This window comes from Protopterus annectens, chromosome 1.part0, assembly GCF_019279795.1.
Source record: "Protopterus annectens isolate FY-2018-M chromosome 1.part0, PAN1.0, whole genome shotgun sequence".
Lineage (NCBI taxonomy): Eukaryota > Metazoa > Chordata > Ceratodontiformes > Protopteridae > Protopterus > Protopterus annectens.
Window position 1 is genome coordinate 1,941,133,048 of NC_056725.1, and position 22,738 is coordinate 1,941,155,785.

The following is a 22,738-nucleotide window of genomic DNA, read 5'->3' on the forward strand; positions in this document are numbered from 1 at the left end:
GCGATGCACCTGAAGCAAAGCTTCACTTCACTGCAACTTCAAGCCTAAATTCCCTCCCTTTCAGCAAGGCAGCAGCCAGAAAAAGAACGGAAAGCAAACAAATAAAAAACAGCCTCCCAACAAGCTGCCACAAGAGATTACACATTCTTCCAGCCTTCCCACCTCTTACTCAGCAGATGTATAAGCAAACTATTCTCTGCCAAAATATCCCAAATCACAGTTTTATCCACCCCCTTCCCCTGGATCCAGGCTAAAACACCAAATGTCTCTTCCTGATACACAAGCATCAGTAGACCTCGATCACAAGCCGCAACCCACAACTTCCCGGAGATGAAAACGGCAACATACAACAGCTGCCAGACACAGCTGCATCCATACACATCATGGCAGGCTTAATCAAACAGCACTCAAAGCTATGATACCTGCCGTAATTGATATTAACTATGTTTATACAGAATAATAATGACATTTGTACTAGCTGCCAGACACTGTTGCATCCAAACACACCATATCAGGACTGAACAAACAGCACTCAAAGCTATGATACCTACCATAACTGATGTTTAGAAAGAATAATAATGGCATTTGTACTAGCTGCCAGACACAGCTGCATCCACGCACACCATATCAGGATTGATCAAACAGCACTCATAGCTGTGATACCTGCCATAATTGATATTAACTATATTTAGACAGAATAATGATGACAAATTTACTGAGAGCTTGCAATTATTATTTAACCAAGATTTACATGACATTTCTAAATCATACTTTAACTGATGAAGGCATTAGTCTCCATGACAGCATTTTTTTTTCAAAATACTCTACTGTTACTGCTATTATATATGATGTTAATTTGTTACATTTGAGTCTGAACTCTGATGAATGGTACCTTGTTGAATTAGTTAATTACTTACATTATTATAAGTAAAAACAATGAAAAATGAACAAAATAAGTATTCACTGAGTTCAAGTAGGGGAATAGAAACTTCTATGTTTGTATTATATGTTGCTTTGTTTGGTTTATATATGACGTAACTAGTAACCCATCTTGACCTACCTTTGTGAAGAATTATTGGACTCTGAACATTCTGAATAAATCATTACTGTTTCTCAGTTGTTTAAGAAACCCTCCTTTTTATTAAAATAAGAAGACATGACAAGTGATGTACCATATCAGTTGATACTTTTGAGAGATGTAGTTGCAAGAGTTATTTTATGGGACAGCTATCTTGGAATCAGTTTTTTGTTTCTTCTTTCTAGCATCAGCCCAAGGATTTGTTTCTTTTATTCTTTTAACTTGTTTCAATTCGTTCCAATCAACCTTCAATCCATATTAACTTGTATGGCTTTTCTCAATTTATCACAACCCCCACAAGAATTCATAAGCCTACTAACAAAGAAAGCACATTAGATTGGATCCTAGTAAGAAACCATCGCCTCACTTATACTGCAGACACCCTACCTGACGACATTAGCGACCATTCACTCACCTATATTAGGCATAAAACCTTCTTCCCTAAACAACCTATCCTTAAAACCATACGAAACAAAAACACTTTAATGCTGTAAGTTTCCAAGCTGAGCTACAAGCCTGTGATTGGTCTCCCTTAAAAGAACTCTCCCTTGATGAAGCAGTATCCCATTTTAACTCTAAATTCCTACAAATACTTGAATACCATGCCCCTAGTCGATCCAAAAGAGCCGGAAGTAAAGCAGCACCATGGCTCTCTAAAGAAACAAGACAAAAAATTCTAGTAAGAAATAAGATCTGGTCTAAATGGAGATGTACTAAGAGCCCAACTGATCACCAGAACTATAAACAACAGAGAAACAGCACAAAGAAAGCTATACTCCTTGATAAAAAAAAAAAAAAAAAAAAAAAAAAACTACTACCTAAAACTCCAAGACAGGCATCAGCAAATCCCCCAAACATTTTGGACTGCTATTAACAAACTGCTACACCCAGGACACTCCAAGACTCCAACTCCTACAACACTTTCCCTAAGTACATCTAAGGAAATTGCTGACACCGTCAATACCTCCTTTACTGAAACTGTACAATCTCTCGCAAATTCCTTACCTCTTGTTACCACAAACCTCCCATTCTCCATGACTAGCAAACCCCCTACCTTTCAACTAAATCCAGTCTCTACATCTGCCATCCACACCTTACTAACAAAACTTAAACCATGTACCCCATCCGATGATCTCCTACCAGCAGAATACCTGCAAATTCCAGCTAAAGTTCTCTCCTATCCTATTTCCATACTAATCAATAGAACTATTACTGAAAGTTATACCCCATCTCTCTGGAAAATATCACACATAATTCCTCTTCATAAGGGTGGTAACTCAACCGAAATATCCAACTATCGCCCCATAGCCCTGCTCTCCCCTCTAGCCAGAATAATGGAAAAATGTATACACCGCCAACTACTTGATCACCTTCTCCTACACAACCTTCTAGCAGACTGTCAACATGGTTTTAGGCCACACCACAGTACTACTACTGCCCTACTATCCTTCACTGATTGCATCAACAAGCATCGTAACAATAATAGGCTCTCTACTGCTTTGTCTATAGACCTATCTAAAGCCTTTGATATGGTGAACCATTAATTACTACTACAAATACTAGAACAATACTCACTCAACACAAAGACACTACAGTGGTTCAAGTCCTACCTAGAAAACAGACAGCAAGCTGTTCTCTGGGACAACAACTTCTTCCTATTACTCTTGGGGTCCCACAAGGCTCCATCCTGGGACCTCTCCTCTTCTCTATCTTTATCAATGTCCTACAGCTAAATATTCCACAATCTACCTGCATACAATATGCAGATGATTCCACATTAGTGTGTTCTGCCACCTTAGCATCCGAGCTCCAATCTACCACCCAGTCAGTATTTACCTCACTTGAAAAATGTTTTTTTGCAATGTTGCTTCCTACTAAACGCCAAAAAAAACAAGTTACTTGTGTCTACTCCTTCACAGAAGTCCCATCCAATAGACCTAACAGTCAAATCAAGCAATGTTACTATAATTACACCTGATCCAACCACCAAGCTCTTAGGGGTAACTATAGATCACAATCTCAACTTTGACACACACATTAGCACTACAATTAAAACTGTTAACAGAAAACTGGGCTCACTGTACAAGATAAAGTCCTTCCTTACCCCTGAAGCCAAAACTATCATTTCCCATACTCACCTGATGTCTACTCTCCTCTATGCTTCATCTATCTATACAAATCTTTCCAAAACTAACCTAAACAAACTAGCAACCTCCTACAACAACATTGCCAAATTTGCCACTGATTCACCATATAGAACTCATCACTGTTTAAACTCAAACAACTAGGCTGGCTTGAACTCCAAAACCAGCTACTATTTCGGCAACTTACAATTACCCACAAGAGTCTCTTTCACACCAGTAGGACTCCTATTCTTTGTAGCATTGCAACTCCTTATAGAAATCTCACTACCCTACGCTCAGCAAATAAACTACAAATATCCACCCTGAAATTCCTCAATAAAGCCGGAGACTCCCTCTTTGCAAATTCTGTGTGTAAGAGTTGGAACAAACTCCCCAGCAACCTACAATTACTTCCATCCTTATCACTATTCAAACAGCAGCTAAAACTACACCTTAAAGAACATTAGTTATGCCCATGTACTAATCCAGATTAACACCTGCCAGCTATCATATTTCCTTTCCCCCGTCTACTACCCACTAGAGCACAATCACATCTTATTCATTCATAGTCAATAATGTAGTTTTTCTACTTCCTTCTAACTTCATTAAACTTACTCTTCTTTTTTCTATAATCACTCTCCACCTACTGATATTGTTCTACATCAATGTTAACTCCTATGCTACCGTTAACACTTCACACTTCCTGATATTCTTCTATGTCTTTGTTAATACTTATGCTACCTATGACATTTCAAGCAAACCTTGTCTACCATAACAACCAGATGGTACCTTTCACCCCCTCCACTCTTTTTTTTCTTGCTCAAATATTGCTAATCATTATTCCTCTTGTATATACTGCACTTAATACTACTGACTCAACACCCTAAATTTTCCTTCTCTAATCTTGTTTGTTACTTCTTTGCTAACCTCTCTTTCTCTAATGTTGTTTGTTACTTCTTTGCTAACCCAATCCTTCTTTAATCTTAATTTTTTTTCCTTGTACCATTATTGTTGTATTTTTTTATTTGTTTGCTATTGAAGCTACCTTAGTTCATTAATAGACACCCTTTAGCTATGAAATGCATTTATTCTTTGTAATATTTTACTGTTCACAATTTTACTTTTATTTGCAATCCTGTTATATTACCTTATATTGGAGCTTGCATTAATTCTTTGTAATAATGTACTATTTACAATTTATTTTTATTTTTATTTGTAGTCCTGATACATTACCTTAATGTTGGAGCTTATCTCCTCAGGCCTCTACTGAAAATGGACATATATCCAGTTAGACTAGCCCAGTCAACAAATGTAAAATAAATACAAATAAAAAATAAAATAAATAAAAGAGTATGGGCCATCTATTCCATTTCTTCTGGGATAGACACTATGTTGTTGTTTTTGATGAATATAGTAGCTTCTTCTAAGTCAGTAAAGGTTCTCATCTCATTGGCAAAAAGTATTTTTATCTTTCCTGGAAAGGCCAGCTCTGCTTTAATGCTGTTTTGTTTCAAGAGTTTTATTATTGGCCTGACTTTTTTTCCTTTGTTCTAGTATTCTGGAAGAATAATCATTGTCAAACCTTATTAAGCTTTGATTGTATTTTAAGTCTCCAAGCAGATTTTAATATTAGTGCCTTGTCCAGAAATGAAATAAAATGTATAACTATGGATCTAGGTGGAGTATTGTTGAGTTAGAAGCAGGTTTCCTCAGTACTCTATGCACTCTTTCAATTCCAAATGAAAGTCCCTCTTTCAAGTCTAAAAATTCAGGAATCCAGGTTAAGAATGAAATAATGTCTTCTCCTTCAGTGTTTTCATGCAGACCAAAAATCCTTATATTGTTTCTCCTTTCCCTGTTTTCTATGTCATCTATTTTGTTAAGCAGAAATTCTTTTTGGAATTCCTCCTCTTTGAGTCTTCCTTCAATGTCATTTAGAAAAGTCTCTATATTTGTTATTTCTGTATGGTGTTGCTGTAATAGTTCCTTAAGAGTATCAGTCGGTTTTTGAGAATTTAATTTGAGGTTTTCCAAGTCATTTTTAAAGCCGTCCATCTTCAAAGATAGTTTCTGTAAGGTAGATGTCATCAATTGCAGTTCTTTTTTCAAAGCAGCATCTGAATGAGAATTCCTTGAGTTGTTCATATTCAGTGACTCAATATATCTCCAGTTACTTGACAGGAACATTTTTGTACATCTCCACCAAAATTGATATTTATGTAGTTTAGTAGTTTATCTATAGATTTCTGACATTTTAAACTTGAAAATAATAAAATTTTCCTATATTATTACACTAGTTTATGGAGTTCTCAAACTTCACTGCTCTCAGTTGGCCATCTAGGGTCCGCCCCCACTATGCTTCATCCTTGAGAGGTATCTGCACACCCTAATGCAAACAGTGACTTCTAGATAAGAAGTAAGAAAAAATAATGTATCCTACCTCCTTCCCTATGAATCTTCAGAACTCCTGGCCTATACCATCTTAAGATCAAGAACACACGAACACAGTTGAGTAAAAAGCAGAACACCTTTATCCAACACAAAGCTTTCGGGACAACTCCCTTTCTCAATGATTAACACAAGGTGCAATTAGTTTCAGTTTTAAATACACCCACCACACATCATATGACCTGCAGCCATCTTAAGGAATTTCAGGATGAATAACCAGGAGGCCAAATGGAAGGAGGGCAAATAAACAGTCTCTTCATTCAGGCAGTCTCATAATGCTTAGATATTTTAAAACAAACCAGGAATTAAACAAGCACAGTGTTCAGCTGGATGAGCATACAACCACACTAGCTATCAAAAATTCTTACATTCAGAAAATTCTGTAAAATGGGAGCAAATATAGAACTCTCCAGTTATGATAACCAAATATTAACCTATTCACAAATGCTACGAAACAAATTACAACTGCCAGCCTTTTTGACAACAAGTGGTAAAACCCTGATTTTTTTCACTAACAATCTAGGTTTGACAAGTAGCTTAGACTCTGGAGAGCTGGTGCAAGAGTAGTGCTACAGGAGTGGCAATTGTCAGCTCATCACCTTAGAGAGGGGGGCAGAGGCTGGTTAATGAAAGCGAAGAGTAATGCATCACTTACCATGCATTAGTATGTGTAGAAGCACAAACCGGCTCCCCAGCTGAAAGCAGTATGTGGAAGCTACAGCTGTGGCAAGGAGCAGGAGTACAAGCTACAATAAAATAGTCCCATCTTCTACAACATATGATAGCTGCTTGTATACAAAAACTAAAGAAAACATATAACAATTTAAGATCTTACAGTAAAAATACAGTAAATACCAGCCAATTGCTTCCAGTGGCTGGTTTAAAAAAAACTATAAGCTGCCAATACTGAATAAAACAAAACAAAAAAAAAGCTGGAATAAAAGTCTAGAGGATGCAGTGGACATTACCTGTCTCTTACAGCTGGCAGATTAATTAGCCTCCAAGTACACAACTGTACTATGTTCATCATATTCATCACTGTTGCAGTAACCTTATTTATATGACCATACTACTCTAGCTTACTATATTTGGGAGGTGGAGGGGAAGGGTCCAAGATCCCCTGAAGAATGGCCCTAGCAATGCCTAACCTAGACCTAGAAAAAGAGTCAACCATGTAATGCCTTGTAAACATGTATATAGAACAAAGCTGCTGATTCTAGAGTACTTCCAGAATCCAACCCTTTCCAAAAAGCCAAAGATGAAGCCAAAGCCTGGTAGAGAGGGCTTTGACCCTGCCTGGGATTGGTTTCTCGTGGTGAGTATAACAAAAGGCAATAGTCTTGAGACAACTGTTTGGAAAGAGTCTGTTTTGACACAGGCTGTTCCTTCTTCTTACCTTCCCAAGAAATGAACAAGTGATATGAAGATAATACCCAAGTTGTCTGTGGACAACCAATGTATGAAGTATCATTTCTCCTTCTTTTATTCAGAAAAGAAAACAGTGAGCTGGATAGCTTGGCTTAAAGTAAATTTGGATAAAACTTTAGGCATAAAAAGATTACTTCTCAAAGAAACCCTGTCTCTGGGGAAAATGATACAGGGTTGACTCACTATAGGAGCTTGCAACTCAGATACTGTTCTTGCAGAGATCAGAGCAATCCGTAAAATGGTTTTCCATGTTATGGACCTCAAGTCAGGTAGATTAGTTGGCTCAAATGGAGAAAGCATTACCTCTTATGCAAAACATCTTTCAAAAATATTTTGACATGAGAATCCACTGAAAGAGGAGGATCCATGGCAGACATATTGAAATGATTGATAAATGAACCTTGACTGAGGAGTAAGAAAAGCCATAGGATAGTAACTCACACAAATATTGTAAAACCAGAGAAACATTATCACTTGAATGGGTGTTGGTTATGTTGCTGGCACCAACTAGAATTCCTTTTCCATTTGCTAATATATGATTTTCTAATAGCAGGCTTTCTTGCCTCCATTAGTTCCTAATGCAGATCCTCAGTAAATAGGTGAGAATTAAGACCCTATCATCCAGTCAGTTGTAGTTCACTGAGGTTAGGGTGTATCAAATACCCCTGATATTATGTGATTAGATCCATTCTGTGAGGATGCTTGTTGTAATGCCCCTCACCATTTGCAAAAGAATGAAGAACCACTGTTTCCCAGGACAGAAAGGAATCACCACAATGATCCTGGAGATTCCTTCCGAATCTTCAGAAGTACCCTTGATATCAGTGGAAGGGGTGGAAAAGTACACAGGAACATACCTGTCCAAGAAAAGAAAAAGGCATCTGTCTTCCAGGCCTTCCTGCATGGAGTACTGAAGTGCAATCTTGCCAGCTGATTGTTCAGAGAGGAAGCAAATAGGTCTACTTGAAGAACTCCACAAAGATGGATCAAATCCTGGAAGACGCCCTGGTCAAGTTTACATTCATGAAGGTTTGCCTTTATCCGACTCAGCTTGCTTGTCATAGTGACTGAGGTTTGAGCAGAAAACCTTAGAAATAAATCTAGATATAGGTCTAGCTTTTCCTGTGGAAGAAAACCTCTTTAAACTGAGGTGTCTTGCAGGAACACAATCCTTTGGAAAGTTAAAAGACTTTTCAATGTTCAATTGGACTCGCAGCTTGTGTAAGAGATCTCTCACCCTACTGAGAGATTCCTGACACTTTGATAAAGACTCTGCTAAGTAAGTAAGTTGTCTAAAAATGGAAAATATGGATATCCTGTAGCCTACAATGAGCTATAACTGGAGCTATACACCTTGTGAACACTCGTGCTGCAGTGGGTAGTCCGAGAGAACTAATAATGTGATCTAGACACACAAAATCTTAAGAAATGTCTGAAGTCTGGATGAATTGGAATGTAGTAATAATCATCTTTCAAATTGGGTAAGAGGTCGTGAAGTGACTGCATTCTGAACTTAGGACACTATCACAAACAGGTTTAGGAAAGAAAGATCCAAAACTGCACTTCAAACATCTTCTTTCGTTGGCACTAAAACATCCTTGAATAAAAAGTTTTTCATCTCTGGAATGAGAAACTGGTTCAATCACTATATGAGACAGTATCCGCTGAAGGACAGGCAGAAATAAAGAAGTCTAGTGACAGAGGAATTATCCCCTAGAACAGAGAGATTTCCTTCTACTGCCAACTCTAACCTTGATGAATGATCTTTAGAACTCATGTCTAAAACTATCTGTTGCCAAAAACGAAACTGGAGTTTCATACTTTCTGGAAGGAAATAGACAGTGCCAGGGTGGGAGGAGGGCAAGCTTCCTTAAACAGTCAATATGACTTGTTGACTGTCTTTGGTTTGGGGGGGGGGGTTCCTGGATTCTATTCTGAACCCCATTGCCAGTTTTCCTAAATGCCTGTATCCACATTTTTGTTAGACTGTACTGTTTTTTTTTTTTTGCTGAAATTGGATGAAAGGTTAGAGAATCCCATAGTAATTTTGGAAAAGTACAGTATCAACTTACTCGTTTCATCACACTTTTTGATAACCCCTGCAGGAGAGGAACCAAAAACTAAATCTCGAACGAGAGGAGAATTTAAAATCTAATTTTTCATATTACTGGGTGATTCTGAGAATGCAGCCAGGAAAACATCGTTGAAACAGTAGAGTGGCCATAGCCTTGGAGGAAGAATCAATCCAGTCATATACACACTGTAAACAATGACTTGTGACCTGTAAAATGGAGGAAATAAAACCATTTTGAACAGATTTTTTCTTACGAGAAGACACTACAGACAAACCAGTCCTCATACTTTCACATTTAGTCAGAATAAACTTTAACATATGAGCCTGATTCAAAATTCTGAAAATCAAAGTTGTAGAACCATACACCTTTTCCTTCACTTATCAATAATCTTCTCATCCTTCTCAGAAAGAGTAGGATTGGAAAGCTCTAGCTGTTGGGTCAGGTTTGAGATGAGTGCATAAAACTTTAAAAGACTGATGAACTTTATATATTCCATTTGTCTTTTAGGGGCAGCAGGCTTGACTATCGGGAAAATTGGAGGCAGTGATGCATACATCCTCCAAAGCTGACAGAACTGCTGGAGTGGGTGCATGCTCTGGAAATTTCTTCTGTAACAGCTGATAGAATTTTCTGAAAGACCGAGAAAAATCAGTGCTCTCATACTGAAAACACTGGCACATTCTGGAAATAGTCTCGGAGAAAGACATGGAGAATCAGAAACTGAGATTTCACCGGAGTCTAAATTAAAAAAAAAAAATGAGGAAAAGCCCTGTATCTGTACTGTCATCATTCTCTCCAGATTCAGTCTTGAATCTCATGATGAGGACAGGAATCCTTATTTTTAGGTTCATAGGTATGTACTGTGCTAATGGCCCTGAGCCTTTACAAGCCTAGCCCATAGGATTACCCTGACATTGTACCACCTGACCTTAGTTCCCAGTGCCTCTGTCAAGTAAAGCCACTGGAGTGATCCCTGGGGAGAATTTTCTATTTTCCATCCACTCATCAAGATTTCTCTTGAAGAGGGCCAGTGAGGTGCTCTGCTTGACATGTATGGGAAGTCTATTCCATAGCATGGGCAGTCTCTGGGTTATGAACCTGTCCTTCCAGCATGTTCTGTTGACTGTGTTAATGAGGTTCTGGTCTCTGGAGCGTGTGGTGCGGAGGGATTGGGATTTCTTCAGATGTAGCATTTCTAACAGAGCTGGGTCAGACATGGCTTTGTAAGTCAAGCAGAGATCGCCTCTAAGTAGGCGATATGAGACAGAGAATAGTCTGAGTTTTTTTAGTCTGCCCACATAGGACAAATGTTTCAGGCCTAGAATCCTCTTTGTGAGGTACTTTTGCGGCCTCTCCAGTTGTTCCAGGTGTTTAGTGAAGTACATGCCAAATAGGGCATTGTACTCAATGACTGGCCTAATGAGGGAAGAGTACAGGCAGACAATGACATCTTTCTTCCTGGATGCAAAACCCTTAGTAATGGGATGTGCCACATAGGACTTTCTGACCACAGTGGCAATGTGGTGGCCAAAAGAGAGGTTGCTGTCAACCTGTGTTCCCAGATCTCTTATAACGCCTTCTGTGTGCAGTGGACTACCATCGATGTGGTAATTCATGGGAGTCAGGTTTTTCCCAAAGGGGATGACGACACATTTTTTGGCATTCAGCTTAAGGCCATGGTTCTGACACCAGTCACTGGTCTCAGTGAGGCCTTTCTGTAGGATGTCAACATCACTTGGGGAATTAATAATAGCTTCCAACTTGCAAACGTATGCAAACTTTGTCAGCCAGAGTCCCTTCTTGTTGGCCTGGAATTCAGAGAAGTAGATACCAAACAGGAGAGGACACAGGACCGAACCCTCTGGGACTCCACTCATGACTGGTAAGTAGTCTGACTTGGAGTCAGCTACTTTCACACTGTGGGTTCTACCTGTGAGCCAGTTTGCAACCCACCTAGTGATATAGGGGTTGATGCCTAGCTTAGTAAGTTTTTCTATGATTCCTGCATGAACCACCTTGCCTTCATGCACAGCTCTGGTGACTGACTCAAAGAAGTTGACCAAGTTGAGCAGGCATGATCTACCCTTCACAAAAGTAAACTGTGTGGGATCCAGAGTTTGGAGATTCCCTATATCCTTACTAGGTCCATGATGATGTGTTCCATAGCTTTGCCTATCAAAGAAGTCAGGGTAATGGGGCGACAGTTCCTAGGGTCTGTAGTCACTCCTCCTTTGTGGAGAGGGAAGACTGTAGCAGTGCGCTATTTGGTAGGGACAAAGCCTGAGGTGAGGCTGTGACTGAATAGGGCACACAGGTGAGGTACCAGTTCACTCTGTTGTTCATGTAGAACACAGCCAGGGATATTGTCAGGTCCCATAGAAGTTGTATTCTTGCATTTGTGTACGTGCTCGTACAGTGCATTAGTGTATGATTCGGTGGTCATGCAACTGATCTCCGTTTGTATGGGTGCAGTGAAGTTAGCCAACTCTGTTTTTAGGAGCCCAAAGTTAGCTTTGGAGAAGTTTTTAATGGTGGTTACCTTTGCGGGGGGGGGGGGGGTCCAAGGTGATTAGTTTGTGGTCAGATCTAACCAGGGAGGAGTTGACTATTGGTGTACAGCAATGGTCGCCCATGTTAGTAATGACCAGGTCAAGGATGTTGCTACCTCTAGTAGGGGTAAGAACGAGCTGGTCCAGGGCATTCGAATTAATTAATTTCAGGAAATGTTGGGCAAGTGTATTGGTACACGAGTAGTTTTCCCAGTTAATGGAGGTGTAGTTGAAGTCACCCAGTATGAGAATGTTAGGTTGGACCTTAACATTCTCCAGGGTGCTTAGGAACATGCAGTGTGAGTCTTGGGACGTGGTTGGGGACCTATAGCAGGCTACAACCTGAATCACTGTCTTATCCAATGTTAGCTGCACCTGAAGTATCTCAGATGCGTTATGTTGGACTACCAGTCTAGAGGTGTGTGCATCCTTTATGAATATGGAAACACCACCACCTTTGAAGCTTCGGTCCAAGTTCTGGCGCCGAAAGGTGTGGAATGAGTTATAGCCTGGCAGTGCAGGGGTGCTTTCTGCTGCCTAGAACCAGGTCTCTGTTACGGCGCAAATGTTGATGTTCTCCATTTTAAGAAGTGCTTCAAGCGAGTGCATTTTGAGATTTAGACTTCTAGAGTTGAGCAGCATGACCCTCAGATTGCATTTGTTTGTAGCTGTTACAGTGGTAATTTGGTCTTTGGAACACCACCTAAAAAAGGCACTATAGGGATGGCAAGAGCCTTGGCCAGTATCCGGAAGCCCAGGGGTGACAGATGCAGACCATCTCAGGCAAAGCATCGAGGTCTGTCAATCATGTCATCCCAGGCAGCCAGATACTGGATCCCCTTAGAATGACACCAGAAATGTAGCCAATTGTTGAAATCAATCATTTTCTGCTTGTACTGTGGTATCATTCTGGGTGATGGTAGGATGCTGCTCAGGCCTAGGGTCATACCCACCTGTGCTGCATAATCTGAGAGCTCCTCCATGTCTCTTCATGTAGTCCAGGGAGATACGTCTCAGGTCATTTACACCCAGATGTACAATGACAGAGTCATATTTGTACATGTTGTTGAGGGACCTGAGTGTATGTGTTATGTGGCGGATCCTAGCGCCTGACAGGCAGCTGACTGTTACTTTCTCCTTATTCAACCTAGTGAGTGGGACAGCAGTGTGTCTCACTATTGAGTCACCTATGACTAGTGTATTCGGCATGCTGTTTTGCCTTAGGGGCTCTGGTTGAGTGGTACACTGTTTAGGAGAGTTATGTGTCTCGTGATTAGTGTTGTGTTGCTGTGGTCGAGTGCGTTTCTGCCTTGGAGGTCTCTGTTGTTTGAGTAGCTTTTTATTGACAGCCTCCGCAAAGGTGGGTGCACGGTTTGTTTTTTTATGAAAAGGCAGTACTGCTGTTTGTTCTAGAGGGCTATGTGTTCCATGTGGTGTGGTGCAAGTGTTGACCTTCTCCTCTTGACCAGCTATTCCGGTCTTGGCTGGAGAGTGCGTGGCTTCTAATTTGGATATATAAATGCATCTCTCGCAAGTCTGAGTGTTGGGAGGTAAGAGGAGAGGGTTGTCAGTGTAAATGAGGCAGTTGCTACATTGCCTCAGGATGCCCAAGTTCACCAGGTTAACAGGAGAAAGCACAGAGAACTGATCTTTAGACATGCCTGGAGGGGTGGGCATTAATAATAAGTATTGGAGCTGTTTCCTTGTAGAACGTTTAGTGCTGGTAGCACTTTTGTGTGCTACAATAATTGCTACAGGAAGTCTGGTAAAGTGCTAGATTAATAAGCTAGTAAAAGTGCAGGAGAGGAGAGAAAGTACAGTTTTGTACCTACCATAAATGTAGATGTTCGAGTGCTAATACAGCTGCAGTCATAACAGATGGGTTCTCCTGCCGTCAGGCGGGTCCTCGGTCGGCCGAATTCCAAAGTCTAGGTCTGGCGTCGGTTGTCGTCGCTTCTTCCCTGACGTCAGTGTGACAGGGGTATAAAAGAACCAGCCGACGCCATTTTCTTCAGTTTTTCTTGCCCCAGATGTCAGGTGCCCCAGAAGGAAGGCAATACATAAAATTATGTAATAATGCAATGCAATATAATCAAAAAACAGTAGTTGCAAGCAAATACACCATAAAAGAATACCCCTAGAGGGGAAGGAGGGAGGGAAACCTGGACTGCAGCTGTATTAGCACTCAAACATCTACATTTATGGTAGGTACAAAACTGTACTATGTTCATCGTGCATACAGCTGCAGTCATAACAGATGGGTAGAATCCCAAAGCTAAGAAAGGGGTGGTAGGCACTAGGAGGAACTAGGAGGAGCCAAAATGCCCTGCAAGACTGCAGTGGCAAAGCCTGCTCTAGATTTGGAGTATAATGGTAGGTTGTAGTGCTTGGAGAAGGTATGCACAGAACTCCAAGTGGCTGCTTCCAAAATATCCTTGGTAGGAACTCCTCTGAGGAAGGCTGCAGAGGTGGCTGTGGCCCTGGTGGAATGAGTTCTAATGCCTGTAGGTACAGTTTTGCCATGAAAGGAATAGCAAAAGCGTATGCAGTGGGCTTTCCATTTTGAGATTGTCTGTTTGGAAATTGGCTTTCCTTGAGCTCCTACCGCATAGGCCACAAAGAGCTGTTCTGATTTTCTGAAAGGTTTTGTTCTGTCCAAATAATAACGCAGTTGTCTGTGGATGTCCAAGGAATGTAGTAATCTCTCCCCTTTGTTTTGAGGATTAGGATAAAAAGTAGGTAAATGTATGGCCTGATTTAAAGCTACCCTGGATACCACTTTAGGCATAAAGGACGGGTTGGTTCGTAAGGAAACTCTGTCCTGATGGAAGATGATAAAAGGCTGGACAGCCATGAGTGCCTGTAGTTCTGAAACTCTACGAGCTGAGGTGATAGCCAGAAGGAAAGCTGTTTTCCAGGACAAATATTGCAAATCTGATGAGGCAGCTGGCTCAAAAGGAGGCAAGGTCAGTTTTTCCAGAATGAAATTAAGATCCCAAGCAGGTATTGGTTGTTTCCTTGGAGGTCTTAAATTCTTAGCCCCTCTGAGGAACTGTCTTAAGAGAGGGTGAGAGAATAAAGGTGGATCAGTGTTGTATTCTGCAGAAATGGCTGAGGCATGGATTTTGATGGAGGAGAAAGAAAGTCCACTGCTTAGCAGTTCAGCCAAATATTGTAGTATTTGAGGTACATTCAGTTTTCCAGGGTCCTGGCCCTTTTTCTCATTCCAGACACAAAAACGTTTCCATTTTGCAGAGTAAGCTTTTCTAGTTGATGGCCTTCTGGCCTCCAAAATGACATCCTGCACCTCCTTGGAGAGTAGGGCCTGCTGTGATGCTAAGGAATCTTCCATGCGGCTAGATTGAGTGTTTTTAGCTGACTGTGAAGAGTTTTGAAGCTGTGCTGAGTCAGAAGAAGAGGCATTAGAGGCAGGGTCCATGGTGGGGAATGCGTCAGGCTCCTCAGGAGTGGGTACCAGTGTTGCCTTGGCCAGTCTGGAGCAATGAGGATCATCTTTGGTCTGTCTGCTCTGGTCTTCAATAGAACTTTGGGCAGCAGAGGAAGAGGTGGGAAGGCATAAACTGTCATTGATGTCCAACTGAAAGAGAGAGCGTCCACTCTCCAGGCCTTTGGATGGAAGATCCTTGAGCAGAATTTTGTCAATTGATGATTTTGTGGGAGGCAAAGAGATCTATGTCTGGCCTTCCCCATTCTTGGATTATTTCTGTAAAAACTTTTGGATGCAACTTCCATTCGTGTGGATCTGTCATATTCCTGCTTAGGTTGTCTGCCAGTGTGTTTTCCTTGCCTGGCAAGTACTGTGCTTGTATTTCCATTTGTAAGTCCATGGCCATGTTCCAAAGTGACATGGCCAGTCTGCATAGGGGGTAAGAATGTGTTCCTCCCTGCTTGTTTATGTACCACATAACTGTGGTGTTGTCCGTTCTTATCAATAGTTGACCTGGTTGTAGAAGGTCCTTGAAAGCTATAATAGCATTTATTACTGCTAGCATTTCTTTTTGATTGATGTGAAGGTGCTTTTCTTTTTGGGTCCATTTGCCCTGAATGCACCGATCTGTCATGTGCGCCCCCCCCCAGGCGTAGTCCGAGGCATCTGTTGTGATGACTTGATTTGCTTGAGGCTTGCTGAATGGAAGACCTTTGTTTGTTTGACATGCTTGAGCCCACCACAGAAATTCCTTTTGCAGACATGGAATTAGTGGTATTATTGTTTCCAAACTGTGGCTGTGTTGAGACCATATGTTTTTCAGGTACCATTGTAGTCTCCTCATATGCAGCTTTGCACATGGGATTAGTAAGATGCAAGATGCCATGAATCCCAGAGCCTGCAGGATTTTCCTTGCAGTCAGCCTGGTGCAATTTGCTAGTGTTCTAAAGTATTGAATTAGTTGCCCCTGCTTCTCTGGTGTGAGGTAGGCCATCTGGGTGTTTGTGTCCAAATTGGCACCCAGGAAAATTATCTTCCGAGAGGGTATTAGCCTTGATTTGTTTTTGATGACTGTGTATCCCAGAGAGTTCAATAACATTATTACATAAGCCAGATGTTTCAGAAGAATGTGCTTGCTGTCCGCTTGGATCAGGCAGTCGTCCAAATAGGGATATATTTGTATCCCTTGAAGTCTGCAGTAGGCAATTACTGATGACAGGCATTTCGTGAATACTCTGGGCGCAGTAGATAAGCCAAAGGGCAATGCAGAGAATTGATAATGGGTTGAACCTGCAAGAAATCTGAGGTACCTTCTGCAATTTTGTCTGATTGGGACATGCAGGTATGCCTCCTTGAGGTCCAGTGTTACCAGCCAAGACTCCTTGCCCAGCATGGGAAGAAGTTGCTGTAGAGTGAGCATCTTGAATTTTGGTATGAGTAGAAATGTGTTTAGGATGGATAGATCCAAAATAGGTCTCCAATCTTTTCCCTTCCTTGGCACCAGAAATAGCCTGGAATAAAAACCTTGACCTTGTTCGTGCGTAGGTACCTCTTGAATAGCTTTCATGTTTATGAGATGTAATTTGCCTTTGTGCCTCTGCCCTTTGATTGTGTGGCAGGTTTGGCATGCCTCTCATTTTTGGAAGGGTGTGAAAATGGAATTTGTAGCCTCTGTTTATAATGTCCAGGATCCATTTGTCCTTTGTGACAATATGCCAATTTTTTGAAAATAATGCCAGCTTTCCTCCTAAGGGGGCTGCCATTTGAGACCTGGTTGGCATGCAAAGGGGAAAGTCATTGGGTTTGCTTTCTGAAAGACTGCGAGTTGTCCTCACCACCTCTTTGTGTACGAGCTTGCCATTGTCTGCCTCTATACGATCCTTGGGATTGTCCTCTGCCCCTCGGGCACCTGTATCTGCCTCTTTGGGGTCTGTCTGTGGCAGGAAAGGACCAGTTTTTGGAAGGCCAATTTCTACTAAAACGTGGGGGTTGAACCTGTAGAAATTCTTTCACAGTTTGCATTGATTTAGCCTTTTCCTCCATTTTCCTTAATACCTCCTCAGCATTAGTACCAAAAAGTACATCCTTTTGAAGAGGGGCGTCTAGTAATTTAGCTTTGACATGATCAGGCAAGGCTTGTTCCTTGAGCCAGGCATGCCTACGTATGACTGAGCCTGTAACAGCAGCTCTACATGAGGCCTCTAGAGCATCAAAACCACATTGTAAGGTATGCTTACCCACTTGTTCTGCACTATGCATCAAATCCTGCAACTCCTTCAAGTCTGGTTGTTCAGGTTGTGACATTTTACTTTTCAATTGTGATAACAAAAACTGTTGGTATTTTAGCATATGAAACTGACAGTTTAAGGCCCTCATGGATAAGGTAGCCGAGGTATATACCTTTTTCCCCACCTTTCTAAGGATCTGGAATCTCTCTCGGAAGGCAATGGATTTTTAGCAATGGAGGCCTTAACTCCCTTGGGGCCCTGTGAGATGGTTTCTGGGTCAGCAGCATGGCTCTTGTATAGAAATTGGTGTGAGTCAGGGACCCTGTAGTACCTGTCAGGTTTAACTGGAGCTGGAGGTAGAGAGTCCGGGTTAAGGCAGGCCTCCGAGTAAACATCATCTAGGATGTCCAATACAGGGGGTATAGCCAGAGGCCTGTGCTGAGGAAGCAAGAGAAATTCCCTGAGCCTTTTCTTGGAATCTGAATAATCCTGGCCTTCCCAGTGGAAGTGTTCCCTTAAGGTATGCAAAGTTTCCCCAAATGAGTGATCCTCAGGGGGGATACAGAAGGGATGGACTCCTCCACATCAGAGTCTTCAAAAGGGGAGTAAGAAAGTTCCTGATCATCAGAGTGCTCTGAAATAATGGAGCCCTGATCAGAGGAGGGGGAATCTTCCTCCACTCTAGGCCTTTTGTCCAGAGGGGGCTGAGAACCTCTGATAAGAGTAATTAAATCCTCAGCCATTTTAAGCATCTGTTTCTTAGGCATGGGGCCTGGAGATGGGCCCTGTGTAGCTGGTCTCTTTGAGTGCATGGTTGCTTTAGACTTTGTGAAAGCCTTGATGGAGAAAGAAGAGGAAGGTCTGAAAACCCCTTGAGTGGAGGTGGACCTGTCCACATTCTGAGTTTCAACGCCAAAAGTGGCTTCTGTATCTGTAGTCGGGGTGTGGCCGAGGAGCCTGCGACCTCGGGCACAGGAGACACCGTCAAAGACAGGTCGTCGGTAGTCAGGGGCTGCGTAGGTGCCTCACTGAGAACCGGACCACGTGTAGTCGGCTTTGGCGTGGTGTCGGTAGAGGCCGCGGACCTCGTGGGTCTGTCCTTGTCTTTGCGTTTTTTAGACAAAACCGGAGTCGGAGTATCCGACGACATAGTATAGTTAAATGCTTTCCCAAAATAATGCTGGGCGAACTCCGCCCGACGCTTAATAGTGCGTTTGTTGAATGTAGCACAAAAGCGACAGACCGAGACGTCGTGGTCTGGGCCTAAACAAGGTATACAGAGGGAATGGAAATCCTTATGCGGTATTTGCTTCCCACAAGAAATACAATTATTAACTTTGTCTGACATCGGTCTGAGGCAAGAAAAGTTTCCCCAACGGGGTACTTAGCTTTTAAGAAGACTTCGGTTTCCAAATTTTTCATAATCTCAGGAGCTGGCCGACCAGCACTTGCGAACTGCTTCTGCTTCGGGCACCGCGCGGCAAGAAAGACTGAAGAAAATGGCGTCGGCTGGTTCTTTTATACCCCTGTCGCACTGACGTCAGGGAGGAAGCGACGACAACCGACGCCGGACCTAGACTTTGGAATTCGGCCGACCGAGGACCCGCCTGATGGCAGGAGAACCCATCTGTTATGACTGCAGCTGTATGCACGATGAACATCTAGTAGATCTAAGGGAAAAACTGAAGAGCAGACTTTGACACCACTCAGAAGTTTACAAACAGTCCTGGATACAGCAAATCTGTATCTGGACTAGACTAGTTGCAGTAAAGGTAGGAAACAAGCACAAACACGGGCTTTTAAACCAATAAACTACAATTTCTGGGCCAGAAACCACTCCTCTTGTGGTAGATAGGCTAGAAGGCTTCCCTCCAACACAGAAAGGCTTGGTGGGCTCAGAAGCTTACATACAGTCCTGGATACTGCAAATCTGTATCTGGATTAGACTAGTTACAGGAAAGGGGGGAAAAGCGCAAACACGGGCTTTTAAACCAGAAAGTTGAAAGAGATGTAAAAACTGCCATTTTTAAACAGAAACCACCTTAATCAAAGGATCACAAGCTTGAATTAAATCATGAGCCAGACCCAGTAAACTACTCCTATCCAAGGAAATGTGAGGAGGAGTAGATACATGTTTAGTTTTCTGTTTCCTTTTGACAGGAAAACTAAGGCCAATAGTGCTATTACTGGCAGCAGTAGGTTCTCCAGGAATGGGCACAAGATTCTGACTGAACACTGACAGAAGACTTCATGGTTCATTCTCCCAGGACCGAAAAGAGTGGCTCTCCCTTGCCCAATGAGTGGACCCCAACAGCTGCAGGGGACATGGCTATGTCTCAGTCCATAGTGGCTACAGGTGCTACACCAAAGGGATCCAGGGTCAAAGATGAGTGGTCTGAGGGACCAGTTTTGACCACAATGGAGCAGACCCCTCAACCTCTTAGCACAAAAAATCTGGACAAAGTCTAAAATAATGGGGGACAAAAACCCAAAAAAGGGACAGATTCTAAATATTGTTTTTATAAACTTAGAAAGTTGCTAGAATAACACAAGTTGTGTTAGCACACATTTACGAAAGATATGAAGTATGAAACTCAAATATATGTAATTATTTAGTAACTTCAGTTCTCTGTGATTTGCCAAAAAAAACCCACAAATGTTATGGGAAACTGACCAAAAATATGAGACAAAATCTGGACATTCTGCAAAAATCTTTACAGTTGAGAGGTATGCATCAGAGTCAAACTGCTAGCCTTCTGTGGTCATAAAGGCTGTTTGTTTAACTTTTCCTTTTTGTGGCTGGAAGAAGGCCCAGTTGTGGGACAGGCTAAAAACAGTGTCTCTTTCCCCAGGAAAAAGAAGCAGCATAAGCTGATAAAAATTTAAAGTCTTTCAGCCTACAAAGTAAAATAAACACAATTAATTCACAGAAAAATTGATTTTCAGCTACTTTAAACAACTTTCAAACTAACAGGAAAAAAGTGTGCTTCCACTTAACAGTACAGTTAAGTCTTGTTACAGTCCATTAAACACAAATTCCTAGCTTAAAACTAACTTTCCTAAGCAGGAATGTACAATAAAACAATACGTTTTTAATGCAGAAGGTTTTTCCCCTAAGGGGAACTTATCGGTCCAGCAAAGTAACAGCACAAGCTGACCATCAATCCTCAAAACCCTGCAGAGGTGTCTAAAAGGGATCAAAATCATATCACCCACAGCATCAGCTGAACAGCAGACATATGAGAACAGACAAGAGACTCCTTGTCTTCTGTGAGAAGGTCCAACCATTGAGGTAACTTGTGGTTATTGCCCCTGGCCAAGTGAGAAAGAAGGGGGGACCAATGCTGTCTGGGTCAAAAGGGAGTCATTAGCAAGATTTTGGGAGAGCTTTGCCTGATCCTGTGCAAGACCCTCGGAAGCAGAGGAAGGAGGAGGTTCTTGTGCAAGACCCTTGGAAGCAGAGGAAGGGGAGGTTAAGTCATACAGAAACATCTCCTACTAAGGATGGGACAGGGTGTTCACTTTCTAAGTCAGAGGACCTGGGAACAGACTAGAGGAAGTTGTCTGCTCAGCGGGGAGGCAAAAGGATCTGTCTGAGGAATATCCCACCAATGGGCAATGTTCAGAAACACATCTCTGTGAAGCACCCATTTGTGAGCTTGTGTGCTGGAACTGCTCAAAGAGTCTGCCACTAGATCATGTTCCAAGGGAATGAAAACTGCCTAAAGAGTCACTTGATACTGGACAGCTAGATCCCAGACCTGAAGAGCCAGTTTGCAAAGATAAGTCCTTGTACTCCCTTGTTTGTTGACATACCACATCACACTAGTGTTATCCATGAAAAGTTTGAGGGGCCCAGAATGAAAAGCAGAATAAAAAGCCTGAAGGGTTAGAAGGGGGGGCACAAATCTCCTTTATGTTGATGTGGTCTGACCTCTGATGCAGAGGTCAGAGATCTTGAACCTTGAGAGAACAGAAGGAGGCCCTCCCATCCCCTGTCTGAGGCATATGTAAAGAACTCTCGGGTCAGGGCTGGAGCTTAGAAAGGTAGCCCCGGGTTGAGAGTGAGCTGATGAATCTACAGATGAACCTCTAGTTTGAGACAAGGAAGGAAGGGGACTAGGGAGTCCAAAGGGTGGCAATATTGAAGCCACACTGACTTGAGGTACCACTGTAGCTTTCTCATATACAGCCTGGCCAAAAAAAGCATTGGAATGTTGAAAGAATGGTGAAAGCTATAAAACCAAGGGCCCTGAGGAAGTCCCTGGCAGTGTGTGATTCCAGAAGAAGAAGAGACTGGAAAAAGGCAATAAGAGACAGGACCTTGGGGGTGGGCATGGATGACAGCATGGGAATGGTATGAATCCTGCAACCAAGGAACACATAATCCTGAGAAGGGGTCAGAACTGATCTTTGAAAAGTTATGGTGAACCCCAGACTCTGTAACAGGGGAACTAATGAACTGGTGGTCTTGAAGCGGAGCCTCAGAGGAGAAAACATGAATGAGCAGATCGTTCAGATAAGGAAAGGGCTGAACCCCTCTCATCCTGCAAAAAGCAATGACAGGAAAGAGGCATATGGTGAAGAACCTTGAAATATTGAATCAGCTGTCGTCGTTTGTCTGGCGTGAGATAAGCCATCTGGGCCATTGTATTCAAGCTGGCACCCAGGAATATTATGTTTTGTGAGGGCACTAGTTTTGATTTCTTTTCGTTTACTGTGTACCCTAGGCAACTTAGAAGGTGTTTGGCAAATGCCAGATGCTTTAAAAGAATGTCCTTGCTTTCTGCTTGAATAAGGCAGTCGTCCAGGTATGGGTATATTTGAATTCCTCTTTGTCTGTAGTATGCAATTACTGGTGCCAGGCATTTTGTGAAGACCCTGGGCGCAGTAGATAAGCCAAAGGGCAGTGCAGAGAATTGATAATGTGTTGAACCTGCAATGAAGCAGAGGTATCTTCTGCAATTTTGTCTGATAGGGACATGCAGGTATGCCTCCTTGAGGTCCAAAGTGACTAGCCAAGCATTCTTGCCCAGCATGGGAAGAAGCTGCTGTAGTGTAAGCATCTTGAATTTTGGTACTTGTAGACAGGTGTTCAGAATTGAAAGATCCAGAATGGGTCTCCATGCTTTGTCCTTTCTTGGGACTAGGAAGAGACTTGAGTAAAATCCTTGTCCTTGCTCCTGTGTAGGTATCTGTTGAATGGCTCCTCAATGTCCATGAGAGCTGTAAATTGTTTTTGTGCCTCTGCCCATTGATTTGGTGGCAGGTTTGGCATTCCTTTGATCCTTGGTAAGGTATGAAAGTGGAATCTTTATCCTTGAGAGACAATGTTTAGAACCCATTTGTCTTTTGTGATGA

At 42.1% G+C, this 22,738-nt stretch overlaps 1 protein-coding gene across 2 annotated transcripts in view; it reads right to left on the reverse strand.

The window, feature by feature from the left end:
* Positions 1 to 22,738, reverse strand: part of PXDN (peroxidasin) — a 2,220,827-nt gene that overhangs the window by 1,404,029 nt on the left and 794,060 nt on the right. The window lies entirely within an intron of this gene.